A 15,552-nucleotide genomic window follows, 5' to 3' on the forward strand; every position below is an offset into this window, starting at 1 on the left:
GTTTTTGAAAACGATATACATTTTCGACGTTTTCCATTTTTTGTGGCAGTCAAGATATCTTCACCAAAAAGTGTTATCATGGGTTTCTGACTGGGTGTGAACTGTTTGCCGTCGCGATTTGTGCAAGTTCTCTTCGCCGATGAAAGGGTGTCTGGTTTCAAACTTGGTCTCGTCGCATTATGAAAAAGACTTGCTGGGCCCCTAAATTGCTTCAGGAGCACAGCTGTTTCCATAGTGTAGTGGTTATCACGTTCGCCTCACACGCGAAAGGTCCCCAGTTCGAGACTGGGTGGAAACAGGATTATGCTCTCGTCATCTAGTTTATGAACACGATATACATTAGCGACATTTTCCATTTGTTGTGGCAGTGAAGATATCTTCATTCACAAAGGATTGTCTTGGGTTTCTGTCTGGGTCAGAACTGGATTCCATCGCATTTTGTGCAAGTTCCCTTTGCAGATGAAAGGGTGTCTGGTTTCGGACTTGGTCTCGTCGCATTTTAAAAAACACTCGCTGGGCCACTTAAAGGCCGCGCTGGCACAGCAGTTTCCATAGTGTTGTGGTTATCACATTCGCCTGACACGCGGAAGGTCCCCAATTCGAGACTGGGGGGAAACAGGTTTTCTGTCTCGGCATCTGGTTTTTGAACACGATATTCATTAGCGACCTTTTACATTTTTTGTGGCAGTCAAGATATCTTCACACACAAAGGATTATCATGGGTTTCTGACTGGGTGAGAACTGGTTGCCGTCACTATTTGTGCAAGTTCTCTTCGCCGATGAAAGGGTGTCTGGTTTCAGACTTGGTCTCGTCGCATTTTGAAAGAGACTTTCTGGGCCCCTTAAATGACACAAAAGCACCGCAGTTTCCATAGTGTAGTGGTTATCACATTCGCCTAACACGTGAAAGGTCCCCAATTCGAGACTGGGTGGGAGCAGGTTTTTCGTCTCGTCATCCGGTTTTTGAAAACGATATATATTTTCGACGTTTTCCATTTTTTGTGGCAGTCAAGATATCTTCACCAAAAAGTGTTATCATGGGTTTCTGACTGGGTGAGAAATGTTTGCCGTCGCGATTTGTGCAAGTTCTCTTCGCCGATGAAAGGGTGTCTGGTTTCAGACTTGGTCTCGTTGCATTTTGAAAGAGACTTGCTGGGCCACTTAACGGCCGCAATGGCACAGCAGTTTCCATAGTGTAGTGGTTATCACATTCGCCTAACACGCGAAAGGTCCCCAGTTCGAGACTGGGTGGAAACAGGTTTTTTGTCTCGGCATCTGGTTTTTGAACACGATATTCATTCGCGACATTTTACATTTTTTTTGGCAGTCAAGATATCTTCATTCACAAAGGATTATCTTGGGTTTCTGTCTGGGTCAGAACTGGATTCCATCGCTATTTGTGCAAGTTCTCTTCGCCGATGAAAGGGTGTCTGGTTTCAGACTTGGTCTCGTTGCATTTTGAAAGAGACTTGCTGGACCACTTCAATGCCTCAAAAGCACAGCAGTTTCCATAGTGTAGTGGTTATCACGTTCGCCTTACACGCGGAAGGTCCCCAGTTCGAGACTGGGTGGGAACAGGTTTTTCGTCTCGTCATCGGGTTTTTGAAAACGATATACATTTTCGACGTTTTCCATTTTTTGTGGCAGTCAAGATATCTTCACCAAAAAGTGTTATCATGGGTTTCTGACTGGGTGTGAACTGTTTGCCGTCGCGATTTGTGCAAGTTCTCTTCGCCGATGAAAGGGTGTCTGGTTTCAGACTTGGTCTCGTCGCATTTTGAAAGAGACTTTCTGGGCCCCTTAAATGTCGGCAATGCACCGCAGTTTCCATAGTGTAGTGGTTATCAAGTTCGCCTTACACGCGGAAGGTCCCCAGTTCGAGACTGGGTGGGAACAGGTTTTTCGTCTCGTCATCGGGTTTTTGAAAACGATATACATTTTCGACGTTTTCCATTTTTTGTGGCAGTCAAGATATCTTTACACACAAAAGGTTATCATGGGTTTCTGACTGGGTGTGAACTGTTTGCCGTCGCGATTTGTGCAAGTTCTCTTCGCCGATGAAAGGGTGTCTGGTTTCAGACTTGGTCTCGTCGCATTTTGAAAGAGACTTAAATGACACAAAAGCACCGCAGTTTCCATAGTGTAGTGGTTATCACGTTCGCCTCACACGCGAAAGGTCCCCAGTTCGAGACTGGGTGGAAACAGGATTATGCTCTCGTCATCTAGTTTATGAACACGATATATATTAGCGACATTTTCCATTTGTTGTGGCAGTCAAGATATCTTCATTCACAAAGGATTGTCTTGGGTTTCTGTCTGGGTCAGAACTGGATTCCATCGCATTTTGTGCAATTTCCCTTTGCAGACGAAAGGGTGTCTGGTTTCAGACTTGGTCTCGTCGCATTTTAAAAAAGACTCGCTGGGCCACTTAACGGCCGCGATGGCACAGCAGTTTCCATAGTGTAGTGGTTATCACATTCGCCTAACACGCGAAAGGTCCCCAGTTCGAGACTGGGTGGAAACAGATTTTTTGTCTCGGCATCTGGTTTTTGAACACGATATTCATTCGCGACATTTTACATTTTTTGTGGCAGTCAAGATATCTTCATTCACAAAGGATTATCTTGGGTTTCTGTCTGGGTCAGAACTGGATTCCATCGCTATTTGTGCAAGTTCTCTTCGCCGATGAAAGGGTGTCTAGTTTCAGACTTGGTCTCGTCGCATTTTGAAAGCGACTTGCTGGACCACTTAAATACCGCAAAAGCACAGCAGTTTCAATAGTGTAGTGGTTATCATGTTCGCCTTACACGCGGAAGGTCCCCAGTTCGAGACTGGGTGGGAACAGGTTTTTCGTCTCGTCATCGGGTTTTTGAAAACGATATACATTTTCGATGTTTTCCATTTTTTGTGGCAGTCAAGATATCTTCACCAAAAAGTGTTATCATGGGTTTCTGACTGGGTGAGAACTGGTTGCCGTCACTATTTGTGCAAGTTCTCTTCGCCGATGAAAGGGTGTCTGGTTTCAGACTTGGTCTCGTCGCATTTTGAAAGAGACTTAAATGACACAAAAGCACCGCAGTTTCCATAGTGTAGTGGTTATCACGTTCGCCTCACATGCGAAAGGTCCCCAGTTCGAGACTGGGTGGAAACAGGATTATGCTCTCGTCATCTAGTTTATGAATACGATATACATTAGCGACATTTTCCATTTGTTGTGGCAGTCAAGATATCTTCATTCACAAAGGATTATCTTGGGTTTCTGTCTGGGTCAGAACTGGATTCCATCGCTATTTGCGCAAGTTCTCTTCGCCGATGAAAGGGTGTCTAGTTTCAGACTTGGTCTCGTCGCATTTTGAAAGAGACTTGCTGGACCACTTCAATGCCTCCAAAGCACAGCAGTTTCCATAGTTTAGTGGTTATCACGTTCGCCTTACACGCGGAAGGTCCCCAGTTCGAGACTGGGTGGGAACAGGTTTTTCGTCTCGTCATCGGGTTTTTGAAAACGATATACATTTTCGACGTTTTCCATTTTTTGTGGCAGTCAAGATATCTTCACCAAAAAGTGTTATCATGGGTTTCTGACTGGGTGTGAACTGTTTGCCGTCGCGATTTGTGCAAGTTCTCTTCGCCGATGAAAGGGTGTCTGGTTTCAGACTTGGTCTCGTCCCATTTTGAAAGAGACTTTCTGGGCCCCTTAAATGTCGGAAATGCACCGCAGTTTCCATAGTGTAGTGGTTATCATGTTTGCCTAACACGCGAAAGGTCTCCAGTTCGAGACTGGGTGGGAACAGGTTTTTCGTCTCGTCATCGGGTTTTTGAAAACGATATACATTTTCGACGTTTTCCATTTTTTGTGCCAGTCAAGATATCTTTACACACAAAAGGTTATCATGGGTTTCTGACTGGGTGTGAACTGTTTGCCGTCGCGATTTGTGCAAGTTCTCTTCGCCGATGAAAGGGTGTCTGGTTTCAGACTTGCTCTCGTTGCATTTTGAAAGAGACTTGCTGGGCCCCTTTAATGCATCTAAAGCAAAGCAGTTTCCATAGTGTAGTGGTTATCACGTTCGCCTAATACACGAAAGGTCCCCTTTTCGAAAATGGGTGGGAGCAGGTTTTTCGTCTCGTCATCCGGTTTTTGAAAACGATATACATTTTCGACGTTTTCCATTTTTTGTGGCAGTCAAGATATCTTTACACACAAAAGGTTATCATGGGTTTCTGACTGGGTGTGAACTGTTTGCCGTCGCGATTTGTGCAAGTTCTCTTCGCCGATGAAAGGGTGTCTGGTTTCAGACTTGGTCTCGTTGCATTTTTAAAGAGACTTGCTGGGCCCCTAAATTGCTTCAGGACCGCAGCCGTTTCCATAGTGTAGTGGTTATCACGTTCGCCTCACACGCGAAAGGTCCCCAGTTCGAGACTGGGTGGAAACAGGATTATGCTCTCGTCATCTAGTTTGTGAACACGATATACATTAGCGACATTTTCCATTTGTTGTGGCAGTCAAGATATCTTCATTCACAAAGGATTGTCTTGGGTTTCTGTCAGGGTCAGAACTGGATTCCATCGCATTTTGTGCAATTTCCCTTTGCAGACGAAAGGGTGTCTGGTTTCAGACTTGGTCTCGTCGCATTTTAAAAAAGACTCGCTGGGCCACTTAACGGCCTCGATGGCACAGCAGTTTCCATAGTGTAGTGGTTATCACATTCGCCTAATACGCGAAAGGTCCCCAGTTCGAGACTGGGTGGAAACTGGTTTGTTGTCTCGGCATCTGGTTTTTGAACACGATATTCATTCGCGACATTTTACATTTTTTGTGGCAGTCAAGATATCTTCATTCACAAAGGATTATCTTGGGTTTCTGTCTGGGTCAGAACTGGATTCCATCGCTATTTGTGCAAGTTCTCTTCGCCGATGAAAGGGTGTCTAGTTTCAGACTTGGTCTCGTCGCATTTTGAAAGAGACTTGCTGGACCACTTAAATACCGCAAAAGCACAGCAGTTTCAATAGTGTAGTGGTCATCACGTTTGCCTTACACGCGAAAGGTCCCCAGTTCGAGACTGGGTGGGTACAGGTTTTTCGTCTCGTCATTGGGTTTTTGAAAACGATATACATTTTCGACGTTTTCCATTTTTTGTGGCAGTCATGATATCTTCACCAAAAAGTGTTATCATGGGTTTCTGACTGGGTGTGAACTGTTTGCCGTCGCGATTTGTGCAAGTTCTCTTCGCCGATGAAAGGGTGTCTGGTTTCAAACTTGGTCTCGTCGCATTTTGAAAGAGACTTGCTGGGCCCCTAAATTGCTTCAGGACCGCAGCCGTTTCCATAGTGTAGTGGTTATCACGTTCGCCTCACACGCGAAAGGTCCCCAGTTCGAGACTGGGTGGAAACAGGATTATGCTCTCGTCATCTAGTTTATGAACACGATATACATTAGCGACATTTTCCATTTGTTGTGGCAGTGAAGATATCTTCATTCACAAAGGATTGTCTTGGGTTTCTGTCTGGGTCAGAACTGGATTCCATCGCATTTTGTGCAAGTTCCCTTTGCAGATGAAAGGGTGTTTGGTTTCAGACTTGGTCTCGTCGCATTTTAAAAAAGACTCGCTGGGCCACTTAACGGCCGCGATGGCACAGCAGTTTCCATAGTGTAGTGGTTATCCCATTCGCCTAACACGCGAAAGGTCCCCAGTTCGAGACTGGGTGGAAACAGGTTTTTTGTCTCGGCATCTGGTTTTTGAACACGATATTCATTCGCGACATTTTACATTTTTTGTGGCAGTCAAGATATCTTTACACACAAAAGGTTATCATGGGTTTCTGACTGGGTGTGAACTGTTTGCCGTCGCGATTTGTGCAAGTTCTCTTCGCCGATGAAAGGGTGTCTGGTTTCAGACTTGGTCTCGTTGCATTTTGAAAGAGACTTGCTGGGCCCCTAAATTGCTTCAGGAGCACAGCCGTTTCCATAGTGTAGTGGTTATCACGTTCGCCTCACACGCGAAAGGTCCCCAGTTCGAGACTGGGTGGAAACAGGATTATGCTCTCGTCATCTAGTTTATAAACACGATATACATTAGCGACATTTTCCATTTGTTGTGGCAGTCAAGATATCTTCATTCACAAAGGATTGTCTTGGGGTTCTGACTGGGTGAGAACTGGTTGCCGTCACTATTTGTGCAAGTTCTCTTCGCCGATGAAAGGGTGTCTGGTTTCAGACTTGGTCTCGTCGCATTTTGAAAGAGACTTTCTGGGCCCCTTAAATGACACAATAGCACCGCGGTTTCCATAGTGTAGTGGTTATCACATTCGCCTTACATGCGGAAGGTCCCCAGTTCGAGACTGGGTGGGAACAGGTTTTTCGTCTCGTCATCCGATTTTTGAAAACGATATACATTTTCGACGTTTTCCATTTTTTGTGGCAGTCAAGATATCTTCACCAAAAATTGTTATCATGGGTTTCTGACTGGGTGAGAACTGTTTGCCGTCGCGATTTGTGCAAGTTCTCTTCGCCGATGAAAGGGTGTCTGGTTTCAGACTTGGTCTCGTCGCATTTTGAAAGAGACTTTCTGGGCCCCTTAAATGTCGGAATTGCACCGCAGTTTCCATAGTGTAGTGGTTATCATGTTTGCCTAACACGCGAAAGGTCTCCAGTTCAAGACTGGGTGGGAGCAGGTTTTTCGTCTCGTCATCAGGTTTTTGAAAACGATATACATTTTCGACGTTTTCCATTTTTTGTGGCAGTCAAGATATCTTTACACACAAAAGGTTATCATGGGTTTCTGACTGGGTGTGAACTGTTTGCCGTCGCGATTTGTGCAAGTTCTCTTCGCCGATGAAAGGGTGTCTGGTTTCAGACTTGGTCTCGTTGCATTTTGAAAGAGACTTGCTGGGCCCCTTTAATGCTGCTAATGTAAAGCAGTTTCCATAGTGTAGTGGTGATCACGTTCGCCTAATACACGAAAGGTCCCCTTTTCGAAAATGGGTGGGAGCAGGTTTTTCGTCTCGTCATCCGGTTTTTGAAAACGATATTCATTTTCGACGTTTTCCATTTTTTGTGGCAGTCAAGATATCTTTACACACAAAGGATTGTCTTGGGTTTCTGTCTGGGTCAGAACTGGATTCCATCGCATTTTGTGCAAGTTCCCTTTGCAGACGAAAGGGTGTCTGGTTTCAGACTTGCTCGTCGCATTTTAAAAAAGACTCGCTGGGCCACTTAACGGCCGCAATGGCACAGCAGTTTCCATAGTGTAGTGATTATCACATTCGCCTAACACGCGAAAGGTCCCCAGTTCGAGACAGGGTGGAAACAGGCTTTTTGTCTCGGCATCTGGTTTTTGAACACGATATTCATTCGCGACATTTTACATTTTTTGTGGCAGTCAAGATATCTTCATTCACAAAGGATTATCTTGGGTTTCTGTCTGGGTCAGAACTGGATTCCATCGCTATTTGTGCAAGTTCTCTTCGCCGATGAAAGGGTGTCTAGTTTCAGACTTGGTCTCGTCGCATTTTGAAAGAGACTTGCTGGACCACTTCAATGCCTCAAAAGCACAGCAGTTTCCATAGTGTAGTGGTTATCACGTTCGCCTTACACGCGGAAGGTCCCCAGTTCGAGACTGGGTGGGAACAGGTTTTTCGTCTCGTCATCGGGTTTTTGAAAACGATATACATTTTCGACGTTTTCCATTTTTTGTGGCAGTCAAGATATCTTTACACACAAAAGGTTATCATGGGTTTCTGACTGGGTGTGAACTGTTTGCCGTCGCGATTTGTGCAAGTTCTCTTCGCCGATGAAAGGGTGTCTGGTTTCAGACTTAGTCTCGTTGCATTTTGAAAGAGACTTGCTGGGCCCCTAAATTGCTTCAGGAGCACAGCTGTTTCCATAGTGTAGTGGTTATCACGTTCGCCTCACACGCGAAAGGTCCCCAGTTCGAGACTGGGTGGAAACAGGATTATGCTCTCGACATCTAGTTTATGAACACGATATACATTAGCGACATTTTCCATTTGTTGTGGCAGTGAAGATATCTTCATTCACAAAGGATTGTCTTGGCTTTCTGTCTGGGTCAGAACTGGATTCCATCGCATTTTGTGCAAGTTCCATTTGCAGATGAAAGGGTGTTTGGTTTCAGACTTGGTCTCGTCGCATTTTAAAAAAGACTCGCTGGGCCACTTCACGGCCGCGATGGCACAGCAGTTTCCATAGTGTAGTGGTTATCCCATTCGCCTAACACGCGAAAGGTCCCCAGTTCGAGACTGGGTGGAAACAGGTTTTTTTGTCTCGGCATCTGGTTTTTGAACACGATATTCATTCGCGACATTTTACATTTTTTGTGGCAGTCAAGATATCTTTACACACAAAAGGTTATCATGGGTTTCTGACTGGGTGTGAACTGTTTGCCGTCGCGATTTGTGCAAGTTCTCTTCGCCGATGAAAGGGTGTCTGGTTTCAGACTTAGTCTCGTCGCATTTTGAAAAAGACTTACTGGGCCCCTAAAATGCCTCAGGAGCAGAGCTGTTTCCATAGTGTAGTGGTTATCACGTTCGCCTCACACGCGAAAGGTCCCCAGTTCGAGACTGGGTGGAAACAGGATTATGCTCTCGTCATCTAGTTTATGAACACAATATACATTAGCGACATTTTCCATTTGTTGTGGCAGTCAAGATATCTTCATTCACAAAGGATTGTCTTGGGTTTCTGTCTGGGTCAGAACTGGATTCCATCGCTTTTTGTGCAAATTCCCTTTGCAGATGAAAGGGTGTCTGGTTTCGGACTTGGTCTCGTCGCATTTTAAAAAACACTCGCTGGGCCACTTAAAGGCCGCGCTGGCACAGCAGTTTCCATAGTGTTGTGGTTATCACATTCGCCTAACACGCGGAAGGTCCCCAATTCGAGACTGGGGGGAAACAGGTTTTCTGTCTCGGCATCTGGTTTTTGAACACGATATTCATTAGCGACCTTTTACATTTTTTGTGGCAGTAAAGATATCTTTACACACAAAAGGTTATCATGGGTTTCTGACTGGGTGTGAACTGTTTGCCGTCGCGATTTGTGCAAGTTCTCTTCGCCGATGAAAGGGTGTCTGGTTTCAGACTTAGTCTCGTTGCATTTTGAAAGAGACTTGCTGGGCCCCTAAATTGCTTCAGGAGCACAGCTGTTTCCATAGTGTAGTGGTTATCACGTTCGCCTCACACGCGACAGGTCCCCAGTTCGAGACTGGGTGGAAACAGAATAATGCTCTCGTCATCTAGTTTATAAACACGATATACATTAGCGACATTTTCCATTTGTTGTGGCAGTCAAGATATCTTCATTCACAAAGGATTGTCTTGGGTTTCTGTCTGGGTCAGAACTGGATTCCATCGCTTTTTGTGCAAATTCCCTTTGCAGATGAAAGGGTGTCTGGTTTCAGACTTGGTCTCGTCGCATTTTAAAAAAGACTCGCTGGGCCACTTAAAGGCCGCGCTGGCACAGCAGTTTCCATAGTGTAGTGGTTATCACATTCGCCTAACACGCGAAAGGTCCCCAGTTCGAGACTGGGTGGAAACAGGTTTTTTGTCTCGGCATCTGGTTTTTGAACACGATATTCATTAGCGACCTTTTACATTTTTTGTGGCAGTAAAGATATCTTCACACACAAAGGATTATCATGGGTTTCTCACTGGGTGAGAACTGGTTGCCGTCACTATTTGTGCAAGTTCTCTTCGCCGATGAAAGGGTGTCTGGTTTCAGACTTGGTCTCGTCGCATTTTGAAAGAGACTTTCTGGGCCCCTTAAATGACACAAAAGCACCGCGGTTTCCATAGTGTAGTGGTTATCACATTCCCCTTACACGCGGAAGGTCCCCAGTTCGAGACTGGGTGGGAACAGGTTTTTCATCTCGTCATCTGGTTTTTGGAAACGATATACATTTTCAACGTTTTCCATTTTTTGTGGCAGTCAAGATATCTTCACACACAAAGGATTATCATGGGTTTCTGACTGGGTGAGAACTGGTTGCAGTCACTATTTGTGCAAGTTCTCTTCGCCGATGAAAGGGTGTCTGGTTTCAGACTTGGTCTCGTCGCATTTTGAAAGAGACTTTCTGGGCCCCTTAAATGACACAAAAGCACCGCAGTTTCCATAGTGTAGTGGTTATCACATTCGCCTAACACGTGAAAGGTCCCCAGTTCGAGACTGGGTGGGAACAGGTTTTTCGTCTCGTCATCCGGTTTTTAAAAACGATATACATTTTCGACGTTTTCCATTTTTTGTGGCAGTCAAGATATCTTTACACACAAAAGGTTATCATGGGTTTCTGACTGGGTGTGAACTGTTTGCCGTCGCGATTTGTGCAAGTTCTCTTCGCCGATGAAAGGGTGTCTGGTTTCAGACTTGGTCTCGTTGCATTTTGAAAGAGACTTGCTGGACCACTTCAATGCCTCAAAAGCACAGCAGTTTCCATAGTGTAGTGGTTATCTCGTTCGCCTTACACGTGGAGGGTCCCCAGTTCGAGACTGGGTGGGAACAGGTTTTTCGTCTCGTCATCGGGTTTTTGAAAACGATATACATTTTCGACGTTTTCCATTTTTTGTGGCAGTCAAGATATCTTCACCAAAAAGTGTTATCATGGGTTTCTGAATAGGTGTGAACTGTTTGCCGTCGCGATTTGTGCAAGTTCTCTTCGCCGATGAAAGGGTGTCTGGTTTCAGACTTGGTCTCGTCGCATTTTGAAAGAGACTTTCTGGGCCCCTTAAATGTCGGAAATGCACCGCAGTTTCCATAGTGTAGTGGTTATCACGTTTGCCTTACACGCGGAAGGTCCCCAGTTCGAGACTGGGTGGGAACAGGTTTTTCGTCTCGTCATCGGGTTTTTGAAAATGATATACATTTTCGACGTTTTCCATTTTTTGTGGCAGTCAAGATATCTTTACACACAAAAGGTTATCATGGGTTTCTGACTGGGTGTGAACTGTTTGCCGTCGCGATTTGTGCAAGTTCTCTTCGCCGATGAAAGGGTGTCTGGTTTCAGACTTAGTCTCGTTGCATTTTGAAAGAGACTTGCTGGGCCCCTAAATTGCTTCAGGAGCACAGCTGTTTCCATAGTGTAGTGGTTATCACGTTCGCCTCACACGCGAAAGGTCCCCAGTTCGAGACTGGGTGGAAACAGAATAATGCTCTCGTCATCTAGTTTATAAACACGATATACATTAGCGACATTTTCCATTTGTTGTGGCAGTCAAGATATCTTCATTCACAAAGGATTGTCTTGGGTTTCTGTCTGGGTCAGAACTGGATTCCATCGCTTTTTGTGCAAATTCCCTTTGCAGATGAAAGGGTGTCTGGTTTCAGACTTGGTCTCGTCGCATTTTAAAAAAGACTCGCTGGGCCACTTAAAGGCCGCGCTGGCACAGCAGTTTCCATAGTGTAGTGGTTATCACATTCGCCTAACACGCGAAAGGTCCCCAGTTCGAGACTGGGTGGAAACAGGTTTTTTGTCTCGGCATCTGGTTTTTGAACACGATATTCATTAGCGACCTTTTACATTTTTTGTGGCAGTAAAGATATCTTCACACACAAAGGATTATCATGGGTTTCTCACTGGGTGAGAACTGGTTGCCGTCACTATTTGTGCAAGTTCTCTTCGCCGATGAAAGGGTGTCTGGTTTCAGACTTGGTCTCGTCGCATTTTGAAAGAGACTTTCTGGGCCCCTTAAATGACACAAAAGCACCGCGGTTTCCATAGTGTAGTGGTTATCACATTCCCCTTACACGCGGAAGGTCCCCAGTTCGAGACTGGGTGGGAACAGGTTTTTCATCTCGTCATCTGGTTTTTGGAAACGATATACATTTTCAACGTTTTCCATTTTTTGTGGCAGTCAAGATATCTTCACACACAAAGGATTATCATGGGTTTCTGACTGGGTGAGAACTGGTTGCAGTCACTATTTGTGCAAGTTCTCTTCGCCGATGAAAGGGTGTCTGGTTTCAGACTTGGTCTCGTCGCATTTTGAAAGAGACTTTCTGGGCCCCTTAAATGACACAAAAGCACCGCAGTTTCCATAGTGTAGTGGTTATCACATTCGCCTAACACGTGAAAGGTCCCCAGTTCGAGACTGGGTGGGAACAGGTTTTTCGTCTCGTCATCCGGTTTTTGAAAACGATATACATTTTCGACGTTTTCCATTTTTTGTGGCAGTCAAGATATCTTTACACACAAAAGGTTATCATGGGTTTCTGACTGGGTGTGAACTGTTTGCCGTCGCGATTTGTGCAAGTTCTCTTCGCCGATGAAAGGGTGTCTGGTTTCAGACTTGGTCTCGTTGCATTTTGAAAGAGACTTGCTGGACCACTTCAATGCCTCAAAAGCACAGCAGTTTCCATAGTGTAGTGGTTATCTCGTTCGCCTTACACGTGGAGGGTCCCCAGTTCGAGACTGGGTGGGAACAGGTTTTTCGTCTCGTCATCGGGTTTTTGAAAACGATATACATTTTCGACGTTTTCCATTTTTTGTGGCAGTCAAGATATCTTCACCAAAAAGTGTTATCATGGGTTTCTGAATAGGTGTGAACTGTTTGCCGTCGCGATTTGTGCAAGTTCTCTTCGCCGATGAAAGGGTGTCTGGTTTCAGACTTGGTCTCGTCTCATTTTGAAAGAGACTTTCTGGGCCCCTTAAATGTCGGAAATGCACCGCAGTTTCCATAGTGTAGTGGTTATCACGTTTGCCTTACACGCGGAAGGTCCCCAGTTCGAGACTGGGTGGGAACAGGTTTTTCGTCTCGTCATCGGGTTTTTGAAAATGATATACATTTTCGACGTTTTCCATTTTTTGTGGCAGTCAAGATATCTTTACACACAAAAGGTTATCATGGGTTTCTGACTGGGTGTGAACTGTTTGCCGTCGCGATTTGTGCAAGTTCTCTTCGCCGATGAAAGGGTGTCTGGTTTCAGACTTAGTCTCGTTGCATTTTGAAAGAGACTTGCTGGGCCCCTAAATTGCTTCAGGAGCACAGCTGTTTCCATAGTGTAGTGGTTATCACGTTCGCCTCACACGCGAAAGGTCCCCAGTTCGAGACTGGGTGGAAACAGAATAATGCTCTCGTCATCTAGTTTATAAACACGATATACATTAGCGACATTTTCCATTTGTTGTGGCAGTCAAGATATCTTCATTCACAAAGGATTGTCTTGGGTTTCTGTCTGGGTCAGAAGTGGATTCCATCGCTTTTTGTGCAAATTCCCTTTGCAGATGAAAGGGTGTCTGGTTTCAGACTTGGTCTCGTCGCATTTTAAAAAAGACTCGCTGGGCCACTTAAAGGCCGCGCTGGCACAGCAGTTTCCATAGTGTATTGGTTATCACATTCGCCTAACACGCGAAAGGTCCCCAGTTCGAGACTGGGTGGAAACAGGTTTTTTGTCTCGGCATCTGGTTTTTGAACACGATATTCATTAGCGACCTTTTACATTTTTTGTGGCAGTAAAGATATCTTCACACACAAAGGATTATCATGGGTTTCTCACTGGGTGAGAACTGGTTGCCGTCACTATTTGTGCAAGTTCTCTTCGCCGATGAAAGGGTGTCTGGTTTCAGCCTTGGTCTCGTCGCATTTTTAAAGAGACTTTCTGGGCCCCTTAAATGACAGAAAAGCACCGCGGTTTCCATAGTGTAGTGGTTATCACATTCGCCTTACACGCGGAAGGTCCCCAGTTCGAGACTGGGTGGGAACAGGTTTTTCGACTCGTCATCTGGTTTTTGAAAACGATATACATTTTCAACGTTTTCCATTTTTTGTGGCAGTCAAGATATCTTCACACACAAAGGATTATCATGGGTTTCTGACTGGGTGAGAACTGGTTGCAGTCACTATTTGTGCAAGTTCTCTTCGCCGATGAAAGGGTGTCTGGTTTCAGACTTGGTCTCGTCGCATTTTGAAAGAGACTTTCTGGGCCCCTTAAATGACACAAAAGCACCGCAGTTTCCATAGTGTAGTGGTTATCACATTCGCCTAACACGTGAAAGGTCCCCAGTTCGAGACTGGGTGGGAACAGGTTTTTCGTCTCGTCATCCGGTTTTTGAAAACGATATACATTTTCGACGTTTTCCATTTTTTGTGGCAGTCAAGATATCTTTACACACAAAAGGTTATCATGGGTTTCTGACTGGGTGTGAACTGTTTGCCGTCGCGATTTGTGCAAGTTCTCTTCGCCGATGAAAGGGTGTCTGGTTTCAGACTTGGTCTCGTTGCATTTTGAAAGAGACTTGCTGGGCCCCTTTAATGCAGCTAAAGCAAAGCAGTTTCCATAGTGTAGTAGTGATCACGTTCGCCTGTTACACGAGAGGTCCCCTGTTCGAAAATGGGTGGGAGCAGGATTTTCGTCTCGTCATCCGGTTTTTGAAAACGATATACATTTTCCACGTTTTCCATTTTTTGTGGCAGTCAAGATATCTTTACACACAAAAGGTTATCATGGGTTATCTGACTGGGTGTGAACTGTTTGCCGTCGCGATTTGTGCAAGTTCTCTTCGCCGATGAAAGGGTGTCTGGTTTCAGACTTGGTCTCGTTGCATTTTGAAAGAGACTTGCTGGGCCCCTAAATTGCTTCAGTACCACAGCCGTTTCCATAGTGTAGTGGTTATCACGTTCGCCTCACACGCGAAAGGTCCCCAGTTCGAGACTGGGTGGAAACAGGATTATGCTGTCGTCATCTAGTTTATGAACACAATATACATTAGCGACATTTTCCATTTGTTGTGGCAGTCAAGATATCTTCATTCACAAAGGATTGTCTTGGGTTTCTGTCTGGGTCAGAACTGGATTCCAATCGCATTTTGTGCAAGTTCCCTTTGCAGACGAAAGGCTGTCTGGTTTCAGACTTGGTCTCGTCGCATTTTAAAAAAGACTCGCTGGGCCACTTAACGGCCACGATGGCACAGCAGTTTCCATAGTGTAGTGGTTATCACATTCGCCTAACACGCGAAAGGTCCCCAGTTCGAGACTGGGTGGAAACAGGTTTTTTGTCTCGGCATCTGGTTTTTGAACACGATATTCATTCGCGACATTTTACATTTTTTTTGGCAGTCAAGATATCTTCATTCACAAAGGATTATCTTGGGTTTCTGTCTGGGTCAGAACTGGATTCCATCGCTATTTGTGCAAGTTCTCTTCGCCGATGAAAGGGTGTCTAGTTTCAGACTTGGTCTCGTCGCATTTTGAAAGAGACTTGTTGGACCACTTCAATGCCTCAAAAGCACAGCAGTTTCCATAGTGTAGTGGTTATCACATTCGCCTAACACGCGAAAGGTCCCCAGTTCGAGACTGGGTGGAAACAGGTTTTTTGTCTCGGCATCTGGTTTTTGAACACGATATTCATTTGCGACCTTTTACATTTTTTGTGGCAGTAAAGATATCTTCACACACAAAAAGGATTATCATGGGTTTCTCACTGGGTGAGAACTGGTTGCCGTCACTATTTGTGCAAGTTCTCTTCGCCGATGAAAGGGTGTCTGGTTTCAGACTTGGTCTCGTCGCATTTTGAAAGAGACTTTCTGGGCCCCTTAAATGACACAAAAGCAC

At 45.1% G+C, this 15,552-nt stretch overlaps 1 protein-coding gene and 40 non-coding genes across 42 annotated transcripts in view; 40 read left to right on the forward strand and 1 right to left on the reverse strand.

Moving 5' to 3' along the window:
• galnt18a (UDP-N-acetyl-alpha-D-galactosamine:polypeptide N-acetylgalactosaminyltransferase 18a) overlaps positions 1-15,552 on the reverse strand; it is a 285,922-nt gene that overhangs the window by 82,277 nt on the left and 188,093 nt on the right. The gene's annotated exons all lie outside the window — the stretch shown is intronic.
• Positions 226-298, forward strand: trnav-cac (transfer RNA valine (anticodon CAC)). Its single transcript has one exon. It is a non-coding gene; the product is annotated as a tRNA-Val (tRNA).
• Positions 1,185-1,257, forward strand: trnav-aac (transfer RNA valine (anticodon AAC)). Its single transcript has one exon. It is a non-coding gene; the product is annotated as a tRNA-Val (tRNA).
• trnav-uac (transfer RNA valine (anticodon UAC)) lies at positions 1,505-1,577 on the forward strand. The gene has a single exon. It is a non-coding gene; the product is annotated as a tRNA-Val (tRNA).
• trnav-uac (transfer RNA valine (anticodon UAC)) lies at positions 1,824-1,896 on the forward strand. Its single transcript has one exon. It is a non-coding gene; the product is annotated as a tRNA-Val (tRNA).
• On the forward strand, positions 2,132-2,204 carry trnav-cac (transfer RNA valine (anticodon CAC)). Its single transcript has one exon. It is a non-coding gene; the product is annotated as a tRNA-Val (tRNA).
• Positions 2,452-2,524, forward strand: trnav-aac (transfer RNA valine (anticodon AAC)). The gene has a single exon. It is a non-coding gene; the product is annotated as a tRNA-Val (tRNA).
• Positions 2,772-2,844, forward strand: trnav-uac (transfer RNA valine (anticodon UAC)). Its single transcript has one exon. It is a non-coding gene; the product is annotated as a tRNA-Val (tRNA).
• Positions 3,079-3,151, forward strand: trnav-cac (transfer RNA valine (anticodon CAC)). Its single transcript has one exon. It is a non-coding gene; the product is annotated as a tRNA-Val (tRNA).
• On the forward strand, positions 3,399-3,471 carry trnav-uac (transfer RNA valine (anticodon UAC)). The gene has a single exon. It is a non-coding gene; the product is annotated as a tRNA-Val (tRNA).
• Positions 3,718-3,790, forward strand: trnav-aac (transfer RNA valine (anticodon AAC)). The gene has a single exon. It is a non-coding gene; the product is annotated as a tRNA-Val (tRNA).
• trnav-cac (transfer RNA valine (anticodon CAC)) lies at positions 4,358-4,430 on the forward strand. The gene has a single exon. It is a non-coding gene; the product is annotated as a tRNA-Val (tRNA).
• On the forward strand, positions 4,678-4,750 carry trnai-aau (transfer RNA isoleucine (anticodon AAU)). The gene has a single exon. It is a non-coding gene; the product is annotated as a tRNA-Ile (tRNA).
• Positions 4,998-5,070, forward strand: trnav-uac (transfer RNA valine (anticodon UAC)). The gene has a single exon. It is a non-coding gene; the product is annotated as a tRNA-Val (tRNA).
• Positions 5,317-5,389, forward strand: trnav-cac (transfer RNA valine (anticodon CAC)). The gene has a single exon. It is a non-coding gene; the product is annotated as a tRNA-Val (tRNA).
• trnav-aac (transfer RNA valine (anticodon AAC)) lies at positions 5,637-5,709 on the forward strand. The gene has a single exon. It is a non-coding gene; the product is annotated as a tRNA-Val (tRNA).
• Positions 5,957-6,029, forward strand: trnav-cac (transfer RNA valine (anticodon CAC)). The gene has a single exon. It is a non-coding gene; the product is annotated as a tRNA-Val (tRNA).
• Positions 6,277-6,349, forward strand: trnav-uac (transfer RNA valine (anticodon UAC)). The gene has a single exon. It is a non-coding gene; the product is annotated as a tRNA-Val (tRNA).
• On the forward strand, positions 7,554-7,626 carry trnav-uac (transfer RNA valine (anticodon UAC)). Its single transcript has one exon. It is a non-coding gene; the product is annotated as a tRNA-Val (tRNA).
• On the forward strand, positions 7,874-7,946 carry trnav-cac (transfer RNA valine (anticodon CAC)). Its single transcript has one exon. It is a non-coding gene; the product is annotated as a tRNA-Val (tRNA).
• trnav-aac (transfer RNA valine (anticodon AAC)) lies at positions 8,194-8,266 on the forward strand. The gene has a single exon. It is a non-coding gene; the product is annotated as a tRNA-Val (tRNA).
• trnav-cac (transfer RNA valine (anticodon CAC)) lies at positions 8,515-8,587 on the forward strand. The gene has a single exon. It is a non-coding gene; the product is annotated as a tRNA-Val (tRNA).
• trnav-cac (transfer RNA valine (anticodon CAC)) lies at positions 9,155-9,227 on the forward strand. The gene has a single exon. It is a non-coding gene; the product is annotated as a tRNA-Val (tRNA).
• On the forward strand, positions 9,475-9,547 carry trnav-aac (transfer RNA valine (anticodon AAC)). Its single transcript has one exon. It is a non-coding gene; the product is annotated as a tRNA-Val (tRNA).
• trnav-uac (transfer RNA valine (anticodon UAC)) lies at positions 9,795-9,867 on the forward strand. Its single transcript has one exon. It is a non-coding gene; the product is annotated as a tRNA-Val (tRNA).
• On the forward strand, positions 10,115-10,187 carry trnav-aac (transfer RNA valine (anticodon AAC)). Its single transcript has one exon. It is a non-coding gene; the product is annotated as a tRNA-Val (tRNA).
• Positions 10,435-10,507, forward strand: trnav-uac (transfer RNA valine (anticodon UAC)). The gene has a single exon. It is a non-coding gene; the product is annotated as a tRNA-Val (tRNA).
• Positions 10,754-10,826, forward strand: trnav-uac (transfer RNA valine (anticodon UAC)). Its single transcript has one exon. It is a non-coding gene; the product is annotated as a tRNA-Val (tRNA).
• trnav-cac (transfer RNA valine (anticodon CAC)) lies at positions 11,074-11,146 on the forward strand. The gene has a single exon. It is a non-coding gene; the product is annotated as a tRNA-Val (tRNA).
• Positions 11,394-11,466, forward strand: trnav-aac (transfer RNA valine (anticodon AAC)). Its single transcript has one exon. It is a non-coding gene; the product is annotated as a tRNA-Val (tRNA).
• On the forward strand, positions 11,714-11,786 carry trnav-uac (transfer RNA valine (anticodon UAC)). Its single transcript has one exon. It is a non-coding gene; the product is annotated as a tRNA-Val (tRNA).
• trnav-aac (transfer RNA valine (anticodon AAC)) lies at positions 12,034-12,106 on the forward strand. The gene has a single exon. It is a non-coding gene; the product is annotated as a tRNA-Val (tRNA).
• On the forward strand, positions 12,354-12,426 carry trnav-uac (transfer RNA valine (anticodon UAC)). Its single transcript has one exon. It is a non-coding gene; the product is annotated as a tRNA-Val (tRNA).
• Positions 12,673-12,745, forward strand: trnav-uac (transfer RNA valine (anticodon UAC)). Its single transcript has one exon. It is a non-coding gene; the product is annotated as a tRNA-Val (tRNA).
• Positions 12,993-13,065, forward strand: trnav-cac (transfer RNA valine (anticodon CAC)). The gene has a single exon. It is a non-coding gene; the product is annotated as a tRNA-Val (tRNA).
• trnav-aac (transfer RNA valine (anticodon AAC)) lies at positions 13,313-13,385 on the forward strand. The gene has a single exon. It is a non-coding gene; the product is annotated as a tRNA-Val (tRNA).
• On the forward strand, positions 13,633-13,705 carry trnav-uac (transfer RNA valine (anticodon UAC)). The gene has a single exon. It is a non-coding gene; the product is annotated as a tRNA-Val (tRNA).
• Positions 13,953-14,025, forward strand: trnav-aac (transfer RNA valine (anticodon AAC)). Its single transcript has one exon. It is a non-coding gene; the product is annotated as a tRNA-Val (tRNA).
• On the forward strand, positions 14,594-14,666 carry trnav-cac (transfer RNA valine (anticodon CAC)). The gene has a single exon. It is a non-coding gene; the product is annotated as a tRNA-Val (tRNA).
• Positions 14,915-14,987, forward strand: trnav-aac (transfer RNA valine (anticodon AAC)). The gene has a single exon. It is a non-coding gene; the product is annotated as a tRNA-Val (tRNA).
• Positions 15,235-15,307, forward strand: trnav-aac (transfer RNA valine (anticodon AAC)). The gene has a single exon. It is a non-coding gene; the product is annotated as a tRNA-Val (tRNA).

This window comes from Idiotropiscis lumnitzeri, chromosome 6, assembly GCF_059441095.1.
Source record: "Idiotropiscis lumnitzeri isolate Australia: NSW breed Sydney's pygmy pipehorse chromosome 6, RoL_Ilum_1.0, whole genome shotgun sequence".
NCBI classification, from domain to species: domain Eukaryota; kingdom Metazoa; phylum Chordata; class Actinopteri; order Syngnathiformes; family Syngnathidae; genus Idiotropiscis; species Idiotropiscis lumnitzeri.